The following is a 21,114-nucleotide window of genomic DNA, read 5'->3' as shown; positions in this document are numbered from 1 at the left end:
CCTAACAGGGTTGATGATGTCTATGTGGACATGTTCAGTCCCATGTGGAGTCTCACTTTCAGAAATAAAGGAAAGTCCACACATTGTCTTTTCAATTTTGTTCCTGTAAAATTGATCAATTGATTTATTAGTAATAATTAAAAGCTACGCTTAGAAGGTGGCACCCTTTTTCTTCTGTTTACCATCTCCACTAGAGCAGCTCTCCACTTTCACCACGCATAGTGTATGGTCTATAACAGGGAATTTCAGCCCATTTGGTAATTCACACCAAAAGTTATTCACATCAAACTATTTTTTTACAATCCTAAAACATTTACTGTGAACAGCTTAATGTAAAAAGATCTTAACGTACCATAGTGTGCCTAAACCTCATTCAATTGCCTTGGAACTATTCACAACCTAAGGTCCACACATCCCAAACCTATCCTGGAAGTTTCATGCATTTTGGTCTCCTACAAGGAAAACTAGGGACATTAAGCTTGTTTTTTGGAGAGCCTAATGTGGCTTAACATACGAAAAAGCTTAGATGTTAACCAATTTCCCCCAAACCTCAGAAAATAGAGGACTCTGTCTATGTCAACATATTCTGAAAATTTCAGATCATTTGGTAAATCACACCAAAAGTTATTCACATTAAGCTATATTTTACAATCCTAAAACATTTAATGTGAACAGCTTAATGTAAAAAGAGCTTAACGTACCCCCAGATATCCACCACCGCTGTTTGTCATCACTCCCCACTCCCATCAGATGGTAACTCAACACATCACATTGCCCCCCATTCACATGGCTGGGCTAATGCGTTATGCTATAAAGTGGAAATGAAGAATCCTTAATTGAGCTTAATCCTTCCTTCACCTCTCCCCTAATATTACTCAATGGGTCACATGCAAAAAGAAAAGGCTTCACTAGTGTGATAACATTACACACTAAGACATTTATTTAAAATAAGCTGCAATACTCTCACATGTTATACAATAAAGCAGGTTTTAAAAATGTTTTTTTTTAAAAAAAGTGAGCAAATGATCAGATTCCCCCGAGCTCTCACCACCTCCACACTGGCTCCAGGTCCTCCGGGAATCATCTCTCATTCACAATACTGACAGTCTGGTTGCCATGTAACTATGCTCCGATGTGTTTCATCACTTCTGGCTTAATCGCAGGGGGTGGCTACACGGCCCAGCAACATGGCTTATCTCCTCTCCGTGCTCCAGCTGTTAACCCATTCCAAGGTCCCCGATCTGACATGGGCAAGACCATACACTGATGTATATACTAGCAACAACATATGCCTTCCATCTGTTCAATTAACCTGTCATCTCCCAGTAGAAAACAATTTAAAAGGACCAGAGTAATCCATCTGTTCAATTAACCTCTCAGATATCGGGAAAAAAAACAAATCCATCGAGCCTTAATATGATAAGATATAAGTGACATTCATCATTTATTACTTGGTAAGCATGGTCTGGGTTACAGCTACCATGTAGATAACTTAAATACTCATTTAACATTTAAAACATTTATATTTTAAATGGACTCAACATGCCAAATCTTAGAAGCTTATGCCACACATCACCGACTCTTCTAACCACTTGAAGACCAAGCCCTTTTTGATACTTTTTGTTTACATGAAAAAATAACATTTTCTTGCTAGGAAATTACTTTGAACCCCAAAACATTATATAAAATTTTTAAAGCAGAGGCCCTAAAGATTAAAATGGTGGGTGTTGCATTTTTTTTTCACACGGTATTTGCGCAGCGATTTTAAAAATGCAATTTTTTGGGGAAAAAAACACTTTTTTGAATCTTAATGCACAAAAATGCACTATATTGCCCAAATTTTTACCAACATATAAAAGATAATCTTATGCCGAGTACATAGATACCAAACACGACATGCTTTAAGACTGTACACGCCCGTGCAGCTACAACAAACTACATATATTTTTAAAAGCCTTTATAAGATTTTTCAGCTTACCACTTTAGATTTACAAAGGATGTCTATTGCTAGAATTACTGCCCTTAATCTGATGTTCATGGTGATACCTCACATGCATGGTGTTACTGCTGTTTACATATGACAGGAGACCGATGCTTGCATTCGCCTTTGCGTGCGAGCATGGGGGGACAGGAGTGCTTTAATTTTTTTTTTATCTTTTTTTTTTTACACTATCACTTTAATTTTTTTATTTTTTTTAATCATTTTTATTGTTATCACAGGGAATGTAAACATCCCCTATCATAGCATTAGTTAGTGACAGGTACTCTTTTTTTGAAAAATTTGGGGTCTATTAGACTCTAGATCTCTCCTCTGCCCTTAAAGCATCTGACTACATCAAGAATGGTGTGATAAGATGCTTTCCCAATTACCCAATGGCGCTGTTTACATTCAGGGAAACTGAAGTCATGAAATGCTCGTAGCTTCAAGTTTTTTAGGCCATAGAGATGATTGGAGCCATTCTGATCTCCGATCAGCTAGCGAAACCACCAGCTGCATTCTCGGGTTCCCCAGTGGGACAGGAAAGCCTGAGAAATCCATGGAGGGGGAGGGACATCCCCTCCCACTGCTTGCAAAAGCAGTCTAGTGGCTAATTAGTCGGATTGCTTTTATATGAAAGCTGACCGCAGGCTGAAAAAAACGTTGATGTTTAAACCTGCAGGCATCATTCCGGTATAACCACTCAAAGTCCAGTAACATACCAGTCTGTTGCTGGTCCTTGTTGGGCATATATTGTAATGTTCTTTTTTTCATGCAGCCTGTGGGCTGAACGAAAAAGGAGAACCTAACAGATTCCCCCATTCACATCGATTGATTGGTGGTATGCCCACCATTAGAATACTGCCCTGCATCCACCCACTTCTAATAATGGGCATACATGCACTGTTCTTTTTTTTTTGTTCAGCCCATGGGCTAAACGAAAAAAAAAAAAAAATAACTGAACAGATTCCTCCATTCACATTGATTGATGTGGATGAAGAAATCTCTGCCAAGAAAAGTGAATACAAATACATGCCAAAGCATAGGGGAGATCCACCCTCTTTGTCCACCCCATCCCCTATGCTTCGGCATATATGCTTTTTTTTTAACTGCGGTGGTGAAATCACCTCCTACACCGCTGGAGTCATGGATTTATGTATCACGAGAGCAAACCCTGTTGCTTTCAAAATAAATAAATCAGTGCTGCAGCTGAATGGTGTTCCTGCAAAACCAACAACGGTTAACAATAAAATACAGTAACAGAAGAGTAAAACAGTAGAATGACATACCTGGAAAGCAAACAATGGTTACCAATAAAACACAGTAACAATAAAACATTACAGTATAGCATAAAATACAGTAAAACAGTAGGAACAAGAAAATAACTATTTTTGTCTTTTTTATTTTTTTGTCTTTTTTTTTTACACTTTTAATGTAACTATAAACTTTCCAGGTTAGGGTCTCTAAAAATGTGATAGACCCTGTGTGTAAGTGTGCCCTAGGCTGTGCAGTGCTGTACCCTATATTAATACCCTGCTAGTGTGTGGTAGCGACAGTAACAGTCACAGATGCAGAGACCAGGTTCGCCAGGACAGGAGGGAAAAAAATAATGGATGATACGTCTATATCCGCGCTTGCTACAGACACGGCATCTTTTTTTGGGGTGTTCTTTGGGTAGGGGTACCAGGGAGGACATCCGGAAAATGCCTCTCGTGCAGCTGGCTCACTGCATCTTGATTGGGAAATTGGGCCACAGCACCTCCTGGAAACAGAAGGGCTGTGATGGTCTCTTACTGGAATTTTAAGAAGGATCCACATCGTCCAGATGCTTTGTATAGCACATACGCTTTGAAAAGAGCCAATTGAAATAAGTATACAAACACTTTTTGTACCAGCGCCTGGCCTTACGGGCAATTAAGTATTGGCCCCATCATCTGGTCGTTGAAGTCCACCCCTCCCATTTTACAGTTGTAGTCGTGGACACAGAGGGGCTTCTCCAAAACACCAGTGGCCGTTGTAATTTGGACTGCCGTGTCAGTGTGAATGGAAGACAGAAAAAAAACGTTCAGTTTGTCCCTCCACTTCACTGCAAGCAATTCATTGCACCTCAAGCAGGCTCTCTCCCCCTGACTAAGTGGGGCATTTACAAGCCGTTGGTGGAAGCTCCAGTGGTCTAAAAAGTGGCACGCTTTTAAAGAAGTTGTCCACGTATAAATGGTACCCCTTTCCAAATAAGGGTGACACCAAGTCCCAAACAATCTTGCCACTGCTCCCTATGTAGTCTGGGCAGTTGGGGAGCTCCACATTGCTATTTTTTCCCTTGTAAAGCATAAAACTACATGTATAGCCTGTTGCCCTGTCACAGAGCTTATACATCTTGACACGCTTGCTGAGGAGAAGCTGTTTGAAAACAAGGCGGCCAGAAAACATATTCAGGGACTAGTCAACGCAGACATCTTGTTGGGGGATAAACAAGGCTGCAAATCTTTGATTGAAGTGGTTCATGAGGGGCCGAGTTTTGTGGAGCCGGTCATATTCAGGGTCACCCCGAGGACGACAGAGTTCATTGTCACTAAAGTGCATGAACCACAATTTTTGCGTGTATCGAGCCCTGGCCATAGCAGCAGAGAACATGGGCATATGATGAATTGGGTCAGTGGACCAATATGACAGCAACTCACTCTTTTTAGTAATGCCTATAATGAGGGATAGGCCCAGAAAGGTTTTAAATTCGGTAACCATTATATGTTTCCAGCCAAATTGTCTGGCAAGGGTCAAATTTGGATTTGCGGCGATAAATTGATTAGCATACAAATTGCTTTGGTCCACACGTGAAAAACAGCTCACAAAAAATCAAGGGGAGTAAAATTGGCTGTTTCCACCTGAATTCCGGGTTGGCCAGTGAATGGGGAAGTACGGGCGCTGCAGAATCTGTGGGCTGCCAATCAGGATTTGCAAGCGCATCAGGAAGGGCACTTTGGGCTCTACGGGCCTGTCTTTTAATTCTTGGTGGCTGCGGGACACTACTTTTACTAGCCACTGCACCAGCTTGAACTGCACTTTTGGGACTCGCCACGCCACCAAGTGATACTGCAGTGCTGGTTTGTCTATGACCAGGGTGTGCTTGCCCGTTCACTAGAAGGTTGAGCGGCACTAATCCCGACACTCTGCTGCATATGAGACTTATGCGGTTGTTGCACCTCAGCAACAGAAGAACAGGATCGGGTACACCTGACCTTAGCAGAGACCTCTACTCCATCATCAGAGCTATCTGTCAGGGTGCCGCTGCTCTCTACAGGTTCAATACTGAGCCTGATTCTGACAGTGAGGCTTCCCCATCGCTCTCACCTGTCATGCTCAGTATCCTGTAGGACTCTTCACTAGTGTACCTCTGTTTGTACATTTTGGTCAATAAATATATAGGTACCTACTGTGACTCACAGGTAAAAAAGCACCTGGTTGTCAAGGACTGTTGGAACCACTATGAAAAAAAAACTTCTTGTGCTAGCAGGGATCAGGCCTGACTCTAACGCAGCGCTGCGGTTTTGTGTGCTGTGTATTGGAAGTGACAGTAATCTACTTATACTGCACTTGTTTGGTTGGGCTGGGCAGAGGGGCTAAATGCAGGTGCTGGCAGGATTCAGGGCTTATCCTGCTAACACCGCGTTTTTGGGAACACTACCGTAAACTATTGGGGACGCTAGTATAGTTCTGATCAGATCAAAGATATTGATCCGTTCAGACACTATACTAGTAATGGAGGTATATAGTGTGTGTGTTATTGTTCCTAGCAATCAAAGGTTTAAAATTTTACGCTATCTGGCATTGACCCTAACTGACGCTGATGTTAAGTGGGGGGGGGGGGGGTTGATCAGGGGGTTAAAACTTTATTAGAAAATATGTGGCAGGACCCTGGCGCTATACCAAAACTGACACTGATGCTAACTAGCGTTACCCGTGACACTTATACAGTGATCAATAACTTATCTGTATACTGTATAGTGACACTGTGACAGGGCAGTGAAGGGGTTAACTGGGGGTGATCAAGGGGTTAAAGGGGGGAGATGTGGCAGGTACCCTAAACCTACCCTAAACCTATCTGGGAGTTCCGCTAGCGCTAACTAGCACCACAAGTGACACTAATACAGTGATCAGTAACTTATCTGTATACTGTAATATAGTGACACTGTGGCAGTGAAGGGGTTAACTGGGGACGATCAAGGGGTAAACCTTTATAGGGGATATATGGCAGGTACCCTAAACCTATCTGGGCCTTCCACTAGTACCAACTTGTGTCACAAGTGACACTAATACAGTAATCAGTAAATTACCTGTATACTGTAATTTAGTGACACTGTGACAGGGAGTGAAAGGGGTAACTGGGGGGTTATCTGGGGGTTATCAGGGGGTTAAATATGTGCCTATGTGTACTGGTGTCAGTGTAGTGCTTGTGTAATAACTGTGATGCTGAACCGAAAAGGGCTCCAAGACAGGAGATCGCATCATTTCCTGTGCCTGTGTTTACATTACACAGGCACATGAGGTTCTTCCATTGGTCAGAACTGATCAGCAGGTCCAGGCCATTAATCATTGGCCTAGACCTGATGACTGATTGGTTCTGAACTAAATCAGTTCACTGTGGGAACGGCATGCGCATGCGTGCACCCCCGACCCATGATTGCGCATCACATACCTATACGTGATTTTGTGCAGCTGGCCTCCCTGCCGCAGTATATATGCGGTGGGCGGTCCGGAACTGGTTTAGTAGTGTTGATTTTACAGAGAAGGAATTGAGTATTTTGGATTTTAGGCCTCAAGTATGCCCCAGATAAAGAAATTGATAAGTTTGAGGTGCATATAGATCTACAAAAGTTTATGAGGAAATTGAATCTTAAAAATGTATTTACGCTTAAAGAAGAGAATAAACCATTACAACCTACAGAATTCAAACATACTGGATTAAGGAATCACTCTTTATTCAACCCTAAAGTACCAGGAAGCAAATGCCTGGGCGCATTCAAAAGAATGTTTGAGGAGAATTTGAAAAGACTAGAGGTGTAAGGCATGAGAAATAAGAATATATGAAAGACTATTAAAGGAATAGAATAGAAAAAGGAGGTTGCTATCCGCTCAGCAGATAAGGGAGGTGGATTGGTTATATTGAAAAAATGTAACTATGAAGAAGAGATGGAAACTTTATTGAGGGTTGAAGGTACAAATAGGAAGTTGAAGAACAATTAGAAGAGGCAATATGAAAAGAAATTCAGGGCCTGTATAAAAAAAGGGCAAGGAGAGGGGTATCCTCAGCAAGAAAGAGGCAAGATACCTTTTACCCGAAGCATCAAAAACACCAGTGATGTATTATTTACCTAAAATACATAAGAGACTAGAGAAACCACCAGGTAGGCCTATTCTTAGTGGAGTGGACTCTTTATTCTCCAGATGTAGATCCGCAACCGGAAGTGACGTAGCGGTGACCGTGAAACCGGAAATTGCATTGACGCGTTTCGCACTCCCCTTTGGGCGTTATCACAGACGTATTTTACTTTATTAATACGTCTGTGATAACGCCCAAATGGAGGGCGAAACGTCACTTCCGGTTGCGGTGGAACGCACGCCGGGGACCAAGGAACCATCCCGAGCGCACACCGTGGCCAGGAAGCCATACAAGGATCCATATCCATATACTTTAAGGCCCGATTTTATCCAACCAAATGTGAGTGTAACTTTATGTTTAATACCAATCAATGTAATTAACGGAATTACACTATTGTAACCCTTACCCTTTTCCATAAGAAATACCTGTTGGGATAAGTATGTACCAGACCTCCAAGGATTTTTCATCCGGTTCCTTACTGGGACACAAGCTCCTTTGACCCTTATGCTATACAGCCCAGGGGTAATTTTAGTCCAGTAAGTTGAACATCAAAAGGGGGGAGGATTGGCACCTACCACTGCACTGGATTGTTGGCATGTCATTGCACTTTTCCATTGGCACCTGAGCACTTTTGGATTTTTTTATTGGACACTTGCTGAGTGCACTTTATATATCTATTTGGACTTTCACGTGGACTTTTTTCACAGTATTATTATTGTGATATTTCATATGATTGAGATTTATTCTCATAGCAATTTTTGCACATGATTTTGCACATTACACGCATTATTTATAAGTACTCAGTGATATAATATTATTTTGGTTTATGGTCATATTATTTGATAGTATTTATTGTTTTTATCACATACCTTCTTGCGCTGCGTAATAGCACTTTTATATTTTAATATTGAACAATGTTTTTTAGTCACTATAGATGCTAACTTCCTCTATACCAGTATAGTGCAGAGAGATGGGATTAACGGGGTCGCAAAAGCCCTATATGAATGCACAGATTTAAAACAAGAACAGGTTTAGTACATTTTGGAAGGTTTAGAATTAGCAATGGAGAGTAACTATTTCTAGTATGGTCACAACTGATTTGTACAGACGAAAGGAGTGGCCATGGGAGCTCATTATGCCCCAAGTGTGGCCAACCTGTTCATGAACACCACACTTGGAATTTTACTGTCGATATATAGAGGATATTATCATCTTATGGGAAGGATCAGAAGAGTCTCTGAAAATGTTTCTTGAAGAGATCTACATAATAAATACTAGATTTAATTCATGGGGAACTGAAATTGGCAACAAGTCGATTACCTGGACCTTCAGATATATAAAGCGAGAGACATACTGTGTACCAAAACTGGTTTTCAGTAGTGTTGAGCGAACACGGACTGTATTATTCGTACCGGATAATTGGATTTTTGCTACCCGGACACGGACCCGAAAACTTTACTGTATGTTCGGGTTTAAAATCTGTGTTCGGTAATTTTATTTCCTGTTTTGTATGTAATGACACGCTTTTAATGGCGGGCTTTCAACAGCCAATCAACAAGCGTTTAACTGGTGTGCCAAAGAAGCCATCACAACCATGCCTACTAATGGCATGGCTGTGATTGGCCAGCTGAAGCATGTGACCCAGGTCTTTATAAGCTCGAGACACAGCGCGCATTGCGTCAGTCTGCTGTAGTGTAGGGAGAGAGCACACATAACGGTGCTGGCTGCTGCTGATTAGGGACAGACAGGGTAAAACAACATTGTGCCCGAAAAGAATGCAGGGACAGGTCGGAGTGTAGGCAGGGAAAGATATTTGAGCATTTTAGGGACAGGCTGGAGAGATTAGGCAGGGAGAGATTAGGAGACACAGGACAGAACAATCGTCCATTAGCGATCTACATCGATTTTGCTGTGTGGGGTGTGGTGCAGTGAACGATCTTTTTGCCCTCACTTGAGCCCACTGAGGAGGAGGAGGAGGAGGGAGAAAAAAATATACTTTTATCAGTCTGTTGTGTGCAGCGTTCAGCTATATTTTACTACAGAGTGCTGTTCTAATCTGCTATTAAAAAATTACAAAGTTAAAGGGGAATTTTTTTTTTTTTCCCTTCATAGCCTGCTGCTGACCGTGACATAAAACATAAGACACTGCTGTGTTCACATGTGCTATTGAAAAATCACCAATTTTATATACTTTTTTCTATTCCACTATTCAATATACACCCTATTGGGGTAAAAAAAATTAAATTGCGGCATAGTCTGTACTAATCTGCTATTTAAAAATTACAAATTTAAAGGGGAATTTTTTTTCCCCCCTTCATAGCCTGCTGCTGACCGTGACATAAAACATAAGACACTGATGTGTTCACATGTGCTATTAAAAAATCACCAATTTTATATACTTTTTTCTATTCCGCTATTCAATCTACACCCTTTTGGGGTAAAAAAATTAAATTTGCTGCATAGTCTGTATCGATACGTGTGAGATACACCTTTCAAATTTTTTGGGCGCATCTTCCACCGCCGAGGATTGCAGGGTGCTTACTCCTCATCCTCATCCTGCCTTTAGGGTAAAAAAAATTGTAATCGGGGCCTAGTCTGTGTTTGTACGTGTGAGATACACCTTTTTATATACTTTTTTCTATTCCGCTATTCAATATACACCCTTTTGGGGTAAAATAAATTAAATTGCGGCATAGTCTGTATCGGTACGTGTGAGATACACCTTTTTATATACTTTTTTCTATTCCGCTATTCAATATACACCCTTTTGGGGTAAAAAAAATCAAATTGCGGCATAGTCTGTATGGGTACGTGTGAGATACACCTTTTTATATACTTTTTTCTATTCCGCTATTCAATATACACCCTTTTGGGGTGAAAAAAATTAAATTGCGGCATAGTCTGTATCGGTACGTGTGAGATACACCTTTTAAATTTTTTGGGCGCATCTTCCACCGCCGAGGATTGCAGGGCGCTTCAGTTTGCCTCCTGTTCCGAACTCCTCCTACTCCTCTTCCTCATTCTCATCCTGCCTTTAGGGTACAAAAAATTGTAATTGGGGCCTAGTCTGTGTTTGTACGTGTGAGATACACCTTTTTATATACTTTTTTCTATTCCGCTATTCAATATACACCCTTTTGGGGTAAAAAAAATTAAATTGCGGCATAGTCTGTATCGGTACGTGTGAGATACACCTTTTTATATACTTTTTTCTATTCCGCTATTCAATATACACCCTTTTGGGGTGAAAAAAATTTAATTGCGGCATAGTCTGTATCGGTACGTGTGAGATACACCTTTCAAATTTTTTGGGCGCATCTTCCACCGCCGAGGATTGCAGGGCGCTTCAGTTTGCCTCCTGTTCCGAACTCCCCCTACTCCTCTTCCTCATCCTCATCCTGCCTTTAGGGTACAAAAAATTGTAATTGGGGCCTAGTCTGTGTTTGTACGTGTGAGATACACCTTTTTATATACTTTTTTCTATTCCGCTATTCAATATACACCCTTTTGGGGTGAAAAAAATTAAATTGCGGCATAGTCTGTACTAATCTGCTATTTAAAAATTACAAATTTAAAGGGGAATTTTTTTTTTTTTTACCCTTCATAGCCTGCTGCTGACCGTGACATAAAACATAAGACACTGCTGTGTTCACATGTGCTATTAAGAAATCACCAATTTTATATACTTTTTTCTATTCCGCTATTCAATATACACCCTTTTGGGGTGAAAAAAATTAAATAGCGGCATAGTCTGTATCGATACGTGTGAGATACACCTTTCAAATTTTTTGGGCGGATCTTCCACTGCCAAGGATTGCAGGGGGCTTCAGTTTGCCTCCTGTTCCGAACTCCTCCTACTCCTCTTCCTCATCCTCATCCTGCCTTTAGGGTACAAAAAATTGTAATCGGGGCCTAGTCTGTGTTTGTACGTGTGAGATACACCGTTTTATACATTTTTTTCTATTCCGCTATTCAATATACACCCTTTTGGGGTAAAAAAAATTAAATTGCGGCATAGTCTGTATCGGTACGTGTGAGATACACCTTTAAAATTTTTTGGCACATCTCCTTCCACCGCCGAGGATTGCAGGGCGCTTCAGTTTGCCTCCTGTTCCGAACTCCTCCTACTCCTCTTCCTCATCCTCATCCTGCCTTTAGGGTACAAAAAACTGTAATCGGGGCCTAGTCTGTGTTTGTACGTGTGAGATCCACCATTTTATAAAAAAATTTCTATTCCGCTATTCAATATATATACCCTTTTGGGGTAAAAAAAATTAAATTGCGGCATAGTCTGTATCGGTACGTGTGAGATACACCTTTTTATATACTTTTTTCTATTCCGCTATTCAATATACACCCTTTTGGGGTGAAAAAAATTAAATTGCGGCATAGTCTGTATCGGTACGTGTGACATACACCTTTTAAATTTGTTTGGCGCATCTCCTTCCACCGCCGAGGATTGCAGGGCGCTTCAGTTTGCGTCCTGTTCCGAACTCCTCCTACTCCTCTTCCTCATCCTCATCCTGCCTTTACGGTACAAAAAATTGTAATCGGGGCCTAGTCTGTGTTTGTACGTGTGAGATACACCTTTTTATATACTTTTTTCTATTCCGCTATTCAATATACACCCTTTTGGGGTAAAAAAAACTTAAATTGCGGCATAGTCTTTGTCGATACGTGTGAGATACACCTTTCAAATTTTTTGGGCACATCTTCCACCACCAAGGATTGCAGGGCGCTTCAGTTTGCCTCCTGTTCTGAACTCCTCCTACTCCTCTTCCTCATCCTCATCCTCATCCTCATCCTGACTTTAGGGTACAAAAAATTGTAATTGGGGCCTAGTCTGTATCGGTACGTATGAGATACACCTTTTTATATACTTTTTTCTATTCCGCTATTCAATATACACCCTTTTGGGGTGAAAAAAATTAAATTGCGGCATAGTCTGTATCGGTACGTGTGAGATACACCTTTCAAATTTGTTTGGCGCATCTCCTTCCACCGCCGAGGATTGCAGGGCGCTTAAGTTTGCCTCCTGTTCCGAACTCCTCCTTCTCCTCTTCCTCATCCTGCCTTTAGCCTCCTACTCCTCTTCCTCATCCTGCCTTTAGGGTACAAAAAATTGTAATCGGGGCCTAGTCTGTGTTTGTACGTGTGAGATCCAACATTTTATAAAAATTTTTCTATTCCGCTATTCAATATATATACCCTTTTGGGGTAAAAAAAATTTAAATTGCGGCATAGTCTGTATCGGTACGTGTGAGATACACCTTTTTATATACTTTTTCTATTCCGCTATTCAATATACACCCTTTTGGGGTGAAAAAAATTAAATTGCGGCATAGTCGGTATCGGTACGTGTGACCTACACCTTGTAAATTTGTTTGGCGCATCTCCTTCCACCGCCGAGGATTGCTGGGCGCTTCAGTTTGCCTCCTGTTCCGAACTCCTCCTACTCCTCTTCCTCATCCTCCCTTTAGGGTACAAAAAATTGTAATCAGGGACTAGTCTGTGTTTGTATGTGTGAGATACACCGTTATATACTTTTTCCTATTCCGCTATTCAATATACATCCTTTTGGGGTAAAAATAAATTAAATTGCGGCATAGTCTGTATTAATCTGCTATTTAAAAATTATACATTTATAGGGGAATTTTTTTTTCCCCTTCATAGCCTGCTGCTGACCGTGACATAAAACATAAGACACTGCTGTGTTCACATGTGCTATTAAAAAATCACCAATTTTATATACGTTTTTCTATTCCGCTATTCAATATACCCCCTTTTGGAATGAAAAAAATTAAATTGCGGCATAGTCTGTATCGATACGTGTGAGATACACCTTTCAAATTTTTTGGGCGCAGCTTCCACCGTCAAGGATTGCAGGGCGCTTCAGTTTGCCTCCTGTTCCGAACTCCTCCTACTCCTCTTCCTCATCCTCATCCTGCATTTAGGGTACAAAAAATTGTAATCGGGGCCTAGTCTGTGTTTGTCCGTGTGAGATACACCGTTTTATAAAAATTTTTCTATTCCGCTATTCAATATACACCCTTTTGGGGTAAAAAAAAATTAAATTGCGGCATAGTCTGTATCGGTACGTGTGAGATACACCTTTCAAATTTGTTTGCCGCATTTCCTTCCACCGCCGAGGATTGCAGGGCTCTTCAGTTTGCCTCCTGTTCCGAACTCCTCCTACTCCTCTTCCTCATCCTGCCTTTAGCCTCCTACTCCTCTTCCTCATCCTGCCTTTAGGGTACAAAAAATTGTAATCGGGGCCTAGTCTGCGTTTGTACGTGTGAGATCCACCGTTTTATAAAAAATTTTCTATTCCGCTATTCAATATATACCCTTTTGGGGTAAAAAAAATTAAATTGCTGCAAAGTCTGTATTAGTACGTGTGAGATACACTTTTTTATATACTTTTTTCTATTCCGCTATTCAATATACACCCTTTTGGGGTGAAAAAAATTAAATTGCGGCATAGTCTGTATTGGTACGTGTGAGATACACCTTTTCAATTTGTTTGGCGCATCTCCTTCCACCGCCGAGGATTGCAGGGCGCTTCAGTTTGCCTCCTGTTCCGAACTCCTCCTACTCCTCTTCCTCATCCTCATCCTGCCTTTACGGTACAAAAAATTGTAATCGGGGCCTAGTCTGTGTTTGTACGTGTGAGATACACCTTTTTATATACTTTTTTCTATTCCGCTATTCAATATACACCCTTTTGGGGTAAAAAAAACTTAAATTGCGGCATAGTCTTTGTCGATACGTGTGAGATACACCTTTCAAATTTTTTGGGCACATCTTCCACCACCAAGGATTGCAGGGCGCTTCAGTTTGCCTCCTGTTCTGAACTCCTCCTACTCCTCTTCCTCATCCTCATCCTCATCCTCATCCTGACTTTAGGGTACAAAAAATTGTAATTGGGGCCTAGTCTGTATCGGTACGTATGAGATACACCTTTTTATATACTTTTTTCTATTCCGCTATTCAATATACACCCTTTTGGGGTAAAAAAAATTAAATTGCAGCATAGTTTGCATATTTGACTGTGAGATACACCCGTGCGATACTGTTGTTGTTTTGTTCCGCTATTCAATAAACACCTTCCTAGGGCAAGATCATAAATTACAGAAATATGAGGAGAACGTCAAATAGGGGCCGTGGCCTGGGTCGTGGTGCTGCTGGTAGAGCTCCTGTTGCAAGGAGAGGACGTGGTCGATCTGTGCCAGCTACACGCACAAGTGAAACACCTTCCTCAAGTGTGAGTAGGCGACAGAACCTGCAGCAGTATTTGGTAGGGCATCATGCGCCTCTACAAGTGTTGAGGCAAGAACAAGTATAGGCGATAGTAGATTGGGTTGCTGACAGTGCCTCCAGTTCCTTCACATTGTCTCCCACCCAGTCTACTGCAGAAAGGTCAGAGTTGGCACCTGCAGCCGATGTCCAACCGTCTTTCACCTCACCCCACTTGCAAATCAGGCAAGCAGTCTGAGCCCCAAGTCATGCAGTAGACTCTTCTTCTTTTTGATGACTCTGTCAGCAGGGTTTCCCAGGGCCATCCACCTAGCCCTGCCCCAGAAGTGGAAGAGATTGAGTGCAGCGATGCCCAACCACTTATTTCTCAAGATGAGTACATGGAAGGACCATCGCAGCACGTCTCCGATGATGACGAAACGCAGGTGCCAACTGCTGCGGCACTCAGAATTGTGGAGACCGACAAGGAGGGCAGGGGTGAAGACTGGGTGGAAGATGATGTGGAGGACGATGAGGTCCTCGACCCCACATGGAATGAAGGTCATGCAGGTGACCTGAGTAGTTTGGAGGAAGAGGCGGTGGTCGCACAGAGCCACCAGCACAGCAGAAGAGGGAGCAGGGTGCAGAAGCGGAGCGGCCGTGCCCTAGACACTACGCCTGCTACTGCCCAACGCAGCAAGGGACCGAGCGCACCAAAGCCAGCTCAAAGGAGTTCTCTAGCGTGGCAGTTCTTCAGACAATGTGCTGATGACAGGACACGAGTGGTTTGCACCCTGTGCAATCAGAGCCTGAAGCGAGGCATAAAGATTCTCAACCTGAGCACAACCTACATGATCAGGCATCTAAGTGCAAAGCACGAGCTGCAGTGGAGTAGACACCTTCAAAACCAAGGAAGGTCTCTGGCTCCTCCTGCTTCCTCTTCTGCTGCAGTCTCAGCCTCTTCATCCACCTCTGTAGTGATACCGGCACCTGCCACCCCGCAAACAGAGGATCTGTCAGCAACACCACCACCTGGGTCACCAACCATCTCCACAATGTCCCGTGGAAGCGTTCAGCTTTCCATCTCCCAAACACTTGAGAGGAAGAGGAAGTACCCCCCTACCCACCCGTGATCCCTGGCCCTGAATGCCAGCATTTTAAAATTCTTGGCCTTTGAAATGCTGTCATTCCGTCTGGTGGAGACGCACAGTTTTAAAAGCCTTATGTCTGTGGCTGTCCCACAGTACATAGTGCCCAGCCGCTACTACTTTTCCAGGCAAGCCATCCCTTCCTAACTTGTGCTGATTACTGGGTGGCCACGCTGCTGGATCCCCGTTACAAGGACAACGTACTGTCCTCTCACTGGAGCGTGATCGCAAGATGCGCGACTACAAGCGCACGCTGGTGGACGCGATGCTGCTTGCATTCCCACCTGACAGCAGTGCCACAGTGGAAGCACAAGGCCAAGGCAGAGGAGGAGGAGGTCGCCAACGCAACCAGGGCACCGCCAGCACCTCAGAAGGCAGGGCTAGCATGGCCGAAATGTGGAAAAGCTTTGTCAGCACGCCACAACAAACAGCAGCACCAGCAGCTCATATGGAATGTCTTAGCAGGAGGCAGCATTTCACCAACATGGTGGAGCAGTATGTGTGCACACGCCTACATGTAGTGAATGTAGGGGGGGTCTGCCCCCTTCAACTTCTGGGTCTCCAAATTGGGCACATGGCCTGAGCTTGCCCTTTACGCCTTGGAGGTGCTGGCGTGCCCTGCAGCCAGTGTATTATCTGAACGTGTATTTAGCACGGCTGGGGGCGTTATCACAGACAAGCGCAGCCGCCTGTCCAGAGACAATGTGGACAAGCTCACATTCATTAAAATGAACCAGGCATGGATCCCACAGGACTTTTCCGTACCTTGTGCAGAATAGAGATGGATACTGACCTTACCCAGCCATTGTTATATTTTTGATCTTTCTCACTCTTTTGGGGTGTACCCTAATTTAAAATGACTAAAAAAAAGCAGTGTTGGCTACCTCGTCCCCCTCCACCACCGCTTCCACCTACACCGCCACATCCACCGCCACCTCAACCTCCCTCCTACTCCATATGGGCCTCGTCCTTCACAGATGAAGAAAATTGTTTTATTTTTCTGTTTTTTTTGTTGTTTTAAGTTATTTCCCTATCCACATTTGAGCACTTACCATGCTCTTAACTACATTTTTCTGCCATTTGCAGCATTTGCCCTTTCCATTGGTTTTTTAGAGCCATTTTAGTGCCTGAAAGTTCGGGTCCCCATTGACTTCAATGGGGTTCGGTGTCTGGGTAAAGTTCGGAAAAAGTCCGGGTTACGGACCCGGACTTTTTTTTCAAGTTTTGCCGAACCCGCCGAACACGGACATCCAGGTGTCCGCTCAACTCTAGTTTTCAGCTATCATCACCCAAAATGGAAAATAAATATTCCTAAAGGTCAGCTGATGCGACTGAAAAGATATGATGATAGGTTAGAGGATTATGGTGAACAAGCTGAAGTAATGTTGAAGAAATTCGAGGAAAAGGCTACCAAGGGGAGAACTTAGAAAGATTAAAAATGGAAGTGAGAAATATGAATAGAAATTCACTGTTGACCAATAGAGTTAGAACTAAACAGAAGAATACAGACTTGGCCTTCATTACAGGGTTTAACAAACAGTTTAGGTCTATCGAACATATTGTAAAGAAGTATTGGCCCATTTTGAAATCAGACACAATTTTCTCTAAGATCCCTCCCAAGAGACCTAGGTTTATCTACAGTAGAGTACCTATGCTTAGGAACCGTCTTGTTCATAATATCAAAGAATCCACCCAACAATGTTAGACTATTTTGAGAACTAAAAGGATTTTATAGATGCCAAAGATGTTTACCTTGTAAGGTGAGCAAAAAAACAACCTAGAAAAACAGAAAAATTCAAGTCCTCAGTCAGTAATAAATAATTTCAAATTATAGAACTAAATACTTGTAACAGTACACATGTGACATTTGTGATTGAATGCCCCTGTCAGCTTCAATATGTGGGGAGGACCACTAGGCCCCTTTTCGTTAGGATCACATTTATATAAATATATAAATACATTTATTCAAAACACATTTATAATATTAACCACTTTAGGACCACGCGCGGTAATACTACTGCGGCAGTGCGGCACGATACCGCTCAGCCACGTAGTATTAACGTCATGCGCGATCGCGGCTCCAGAGCGCGCTCCCGCGCGCCGCGGGTCCCGATACCGATGGCATTCGGTAGGGAACCGATCAATCACCAGATACTGACCAATGATTTTTGGTCAGTGTCTGTAGATCGGTCCCCACCAATGGCAATCTGTCCCTTGTCTGTGTAATGTAAACACAGACAGGGGAAGTGATGTCACTGTCCCTCCTGAAGTCCTTTCGGTTCCAGGAGAGAGACAGAGACACACCAAAAACGTGAGTTTCCACCAACACTACACTGACACACCTCACATAGGCACATTTAACCCCTTCATCACCTCTGATCACCCCCTGATCACCCCCAAACCCCTCACAGTGAACACTATATACAGTGGTATACAGATATTTTACTGATCACTGTATAAGTGTCACTTGTGAGCGTAGTTTGCGCCTGCGTTAGGCCCAAATAGGGTTAGGGTACCCGCCACCTATCCCCTAATAAAGTTTTTACCCCTTGATCAGCCCCAGTTAACCCCTTCACTACCTATTACTCTGTGCACTAAATACAGTATATAGGTAAATACTGATCACTGTATTTAGTGTCACTAGTGACCCTAATTTTCGCTTGCGCTAAGCCCATATAGGGTTAGGGCACCCGCCACCTATTCCCTAATAAACTTTTAACCGCTTGATCTTCCCCAGTTAACCCCTTCACTCCATATAAAACAGTGCACTAATATATACAGTATATCAGATAACAACTGATCACTGTATTTAGTGTCACTGGTGACCCTAATTTGTGCTTGCGCTAGGCCCGAATAGGTTTAGGCCACCCGCCATCTATCCTCTATAAAGGTTTAACCCCTTGATCTCCCCCAGTTTAACCCCTTCACTTCCCTGTCACAGTGTTGGGTAGTGAGGAGTAAAATCAAAAAATTACGCCATTAGAAAACCTAAAGATGGAGATTGATTTTCGGGGTCCCGTACACAGCTAGGCTCCCAAAAAGTCTCACATATGTGGTATCCCTGTACTCAGGAGAAGCAGCAGAATATATTTTGGGGTGTAATTACACATATACCCATGGCATGTGTGAGAAATTTATCTTTTAGTGACAACTTTGTGTTAAAAAAAAAAAAAAATTTTTTTATTCATTTTTCAAACACCTGTGACAAAAAAATTAAATATTCAATGAGCTCAACATGCCTCTCAGAACATTCCTTAGGATGTCTACTCTCCAAAAAGTGGTAATTTGGGGGGGTCTTGTACTGCCCTGCCATTTTAGCACTTCATAAATTGAGATAGGCAGTCAGAAATTAAAGCTGCGTAAAATTTCAGTATTTACACCATAGTTTGTAGACGCTATAACTTTTGCGCAAACCAATAAAAATACGCTCATTGAATTTTTTTTTGTCAAAGACATGTAGCTAAATATATTTTGGCCAAAAAAATGACATAAATTGAGTATATTGGATATTTTTTAAAAGACAAATTTGAAAATGTCATTTTTTTGCAAAATTTTCGCTCTTTTTTTATTAATATCGCAAAAAATAAAAAGCGCAGAGGTGATCAAATACCACCAAACGAAAGCTCTGTTTGTGGGGAAAAAAGGACGTAAATTTTGTTTGGGTACCACATTGCATGACCGCACAATTGTCAGTTAAAGTCGCACAGTGCCGAAGCACAAAAAGTGGTCTGGACGGAAGACCGCAAAATCCTTCGGTGGTAAAGTGGTTAAGAAAGGGTTCCCCAAACACAGTTTATCCAGACATTTTTCAGAGGTACATAATAGGGACCCAAAAGGACTTATATTTTATGGGATAGATCAAGTTAAGGGACATTGGAGAGAAGAATAATAAAAAGGTCAAAGTGTCCCAAAACAAGACCAAATAGATTTATCAGCTGGGGTCCTTTATGTCTGGGGGCCTCAATATTGACATAGATTTGAACTGCTTTATATCCAATTTCTAATTTTTAACTTGAAATATACACTTGGTACTTACTATACTGTATTAACATTTTGTGACGAGTACAGATACAGTATCTGGGCTGCCTACTCAGACATATCTGTGCATAGTCCTTTAATTCGTACCTTCTATATACACCCTTCACGTATTATAGGATATGTCTTATACATTGCATACGTTTTCCTTTCTCACATATTTTCTTTTACATAGTTTCCATATTTTTTATTTTTATTTTTAGGTTTCTATTTTTATTCTATTCTCATTTTATGTATTTTTTTCTATTTTTATTTGTATTTTATATAATTCTTTAGGTAAAGTATACATACACTACTTATAGAGTGAGGGGTAAAATTCCTCTTACTATATGGATTATAATGGTTCATGGTTTTAATATTATCGAGGTACTTGTATTCTCATATTCATGTAAATATTTTTTTGTAATTTTGCATTTGTGTTTTTTGTGTATATTATCTATGGAGGCCATTTAGTGTACGCAACATTTATATAGTGTGGATTGCCCAGTAGACACATTTATTTTCCTTTTTCATTATTTTTACCTTTACACTAACCTATACTAACTTGTACTATATTAAGTATATTGGGATCCCGGATGTCAATGGGGACCATAATCCTTTGGCTGTTTTTGCTGTCTTACGGTCATGGCCATCAATATACATCTGTTATCTCCTTTGCTGCTGGGCAACCACACAGTATAAATACCGCAGGATGGAAGCAGATGATGCTGCTCCTGATGACGTCATTCTGACAAAAACGCACAGAGCGTCATCGCGTTACTTCCATCCTCGAACTTCCAGTCCGTGGAATGCATCACGTTCCGGATACAGCACATGGAACAGATGGCTTTGAACTTAAGACTTTTATTTACTGCCCTTTTGTAAGTGCATTTTACTTGTATTAAATAAAAATATCATATACGGGATTACACTATGAGAGTTGAAGCAGTGTTTTTGCTATAGGTAACCAAGCAGTAGTTCAAGACACAAAGCAACCAGGCGTGGTACCTGGTAAAGGTGATGGGCCCTCTGGTAGAGAGGGGATCAACGTTCTTGCTCCCTCCCTAGTAGACGGTTTCCAGTAGCAACTGCAACCGAATCCGCGTTACAGAGATCCATGACCTGGTCACATAGGTACAGAAGTGAAGGAGTTAATAAGTGCAAGCATGAGGTCCATGCTATGTGCACTCTGGGACCCCATTCTGATACTGGCAGTGAGGTAACAAAGGTACGCTGGAATGGTGGAGAGGGCGCGGGCTCTGTAGTGTCCCTCCTAATGCAACCTACATCCATTTACAATGTGTAGAGATGGGACAATACTTTTTCAGATGAATTCTGCACTTTTATTGCACACAGAGTAA

The 21,114-nt window shown here is 42.0% G+C and overlaps 1 protein-coding gene across 1 annotated transcript in view; it reads right to left on the bottom strand.

The window, feature by feature from the left end:
• LOC309567450 (uncharacterized protein) overlaps window positions 1–21,114 on the bottom strand; it is a 133,256-nt gene that overhangs the window by 58,501 nt on the left and 53,641 nt on the right.

Source organism: Pelophylax lessonae, assembly GCF_965119305.1.
Source record: "Pelophylax lessonae genome assembly, chromosome: 11".
Classification (NCBI taxonomy): domain Eukaryota; kingdom Metazoa; phylum Chordata; class Amphibia; order Anura; family Ranidae; genus Pelophylax; species Pelophylax lessonae.
Note: the sequence above shows the minus strand (reverse complement) of the source record. Positions and strands in the feature narration are given on the sequence as shown.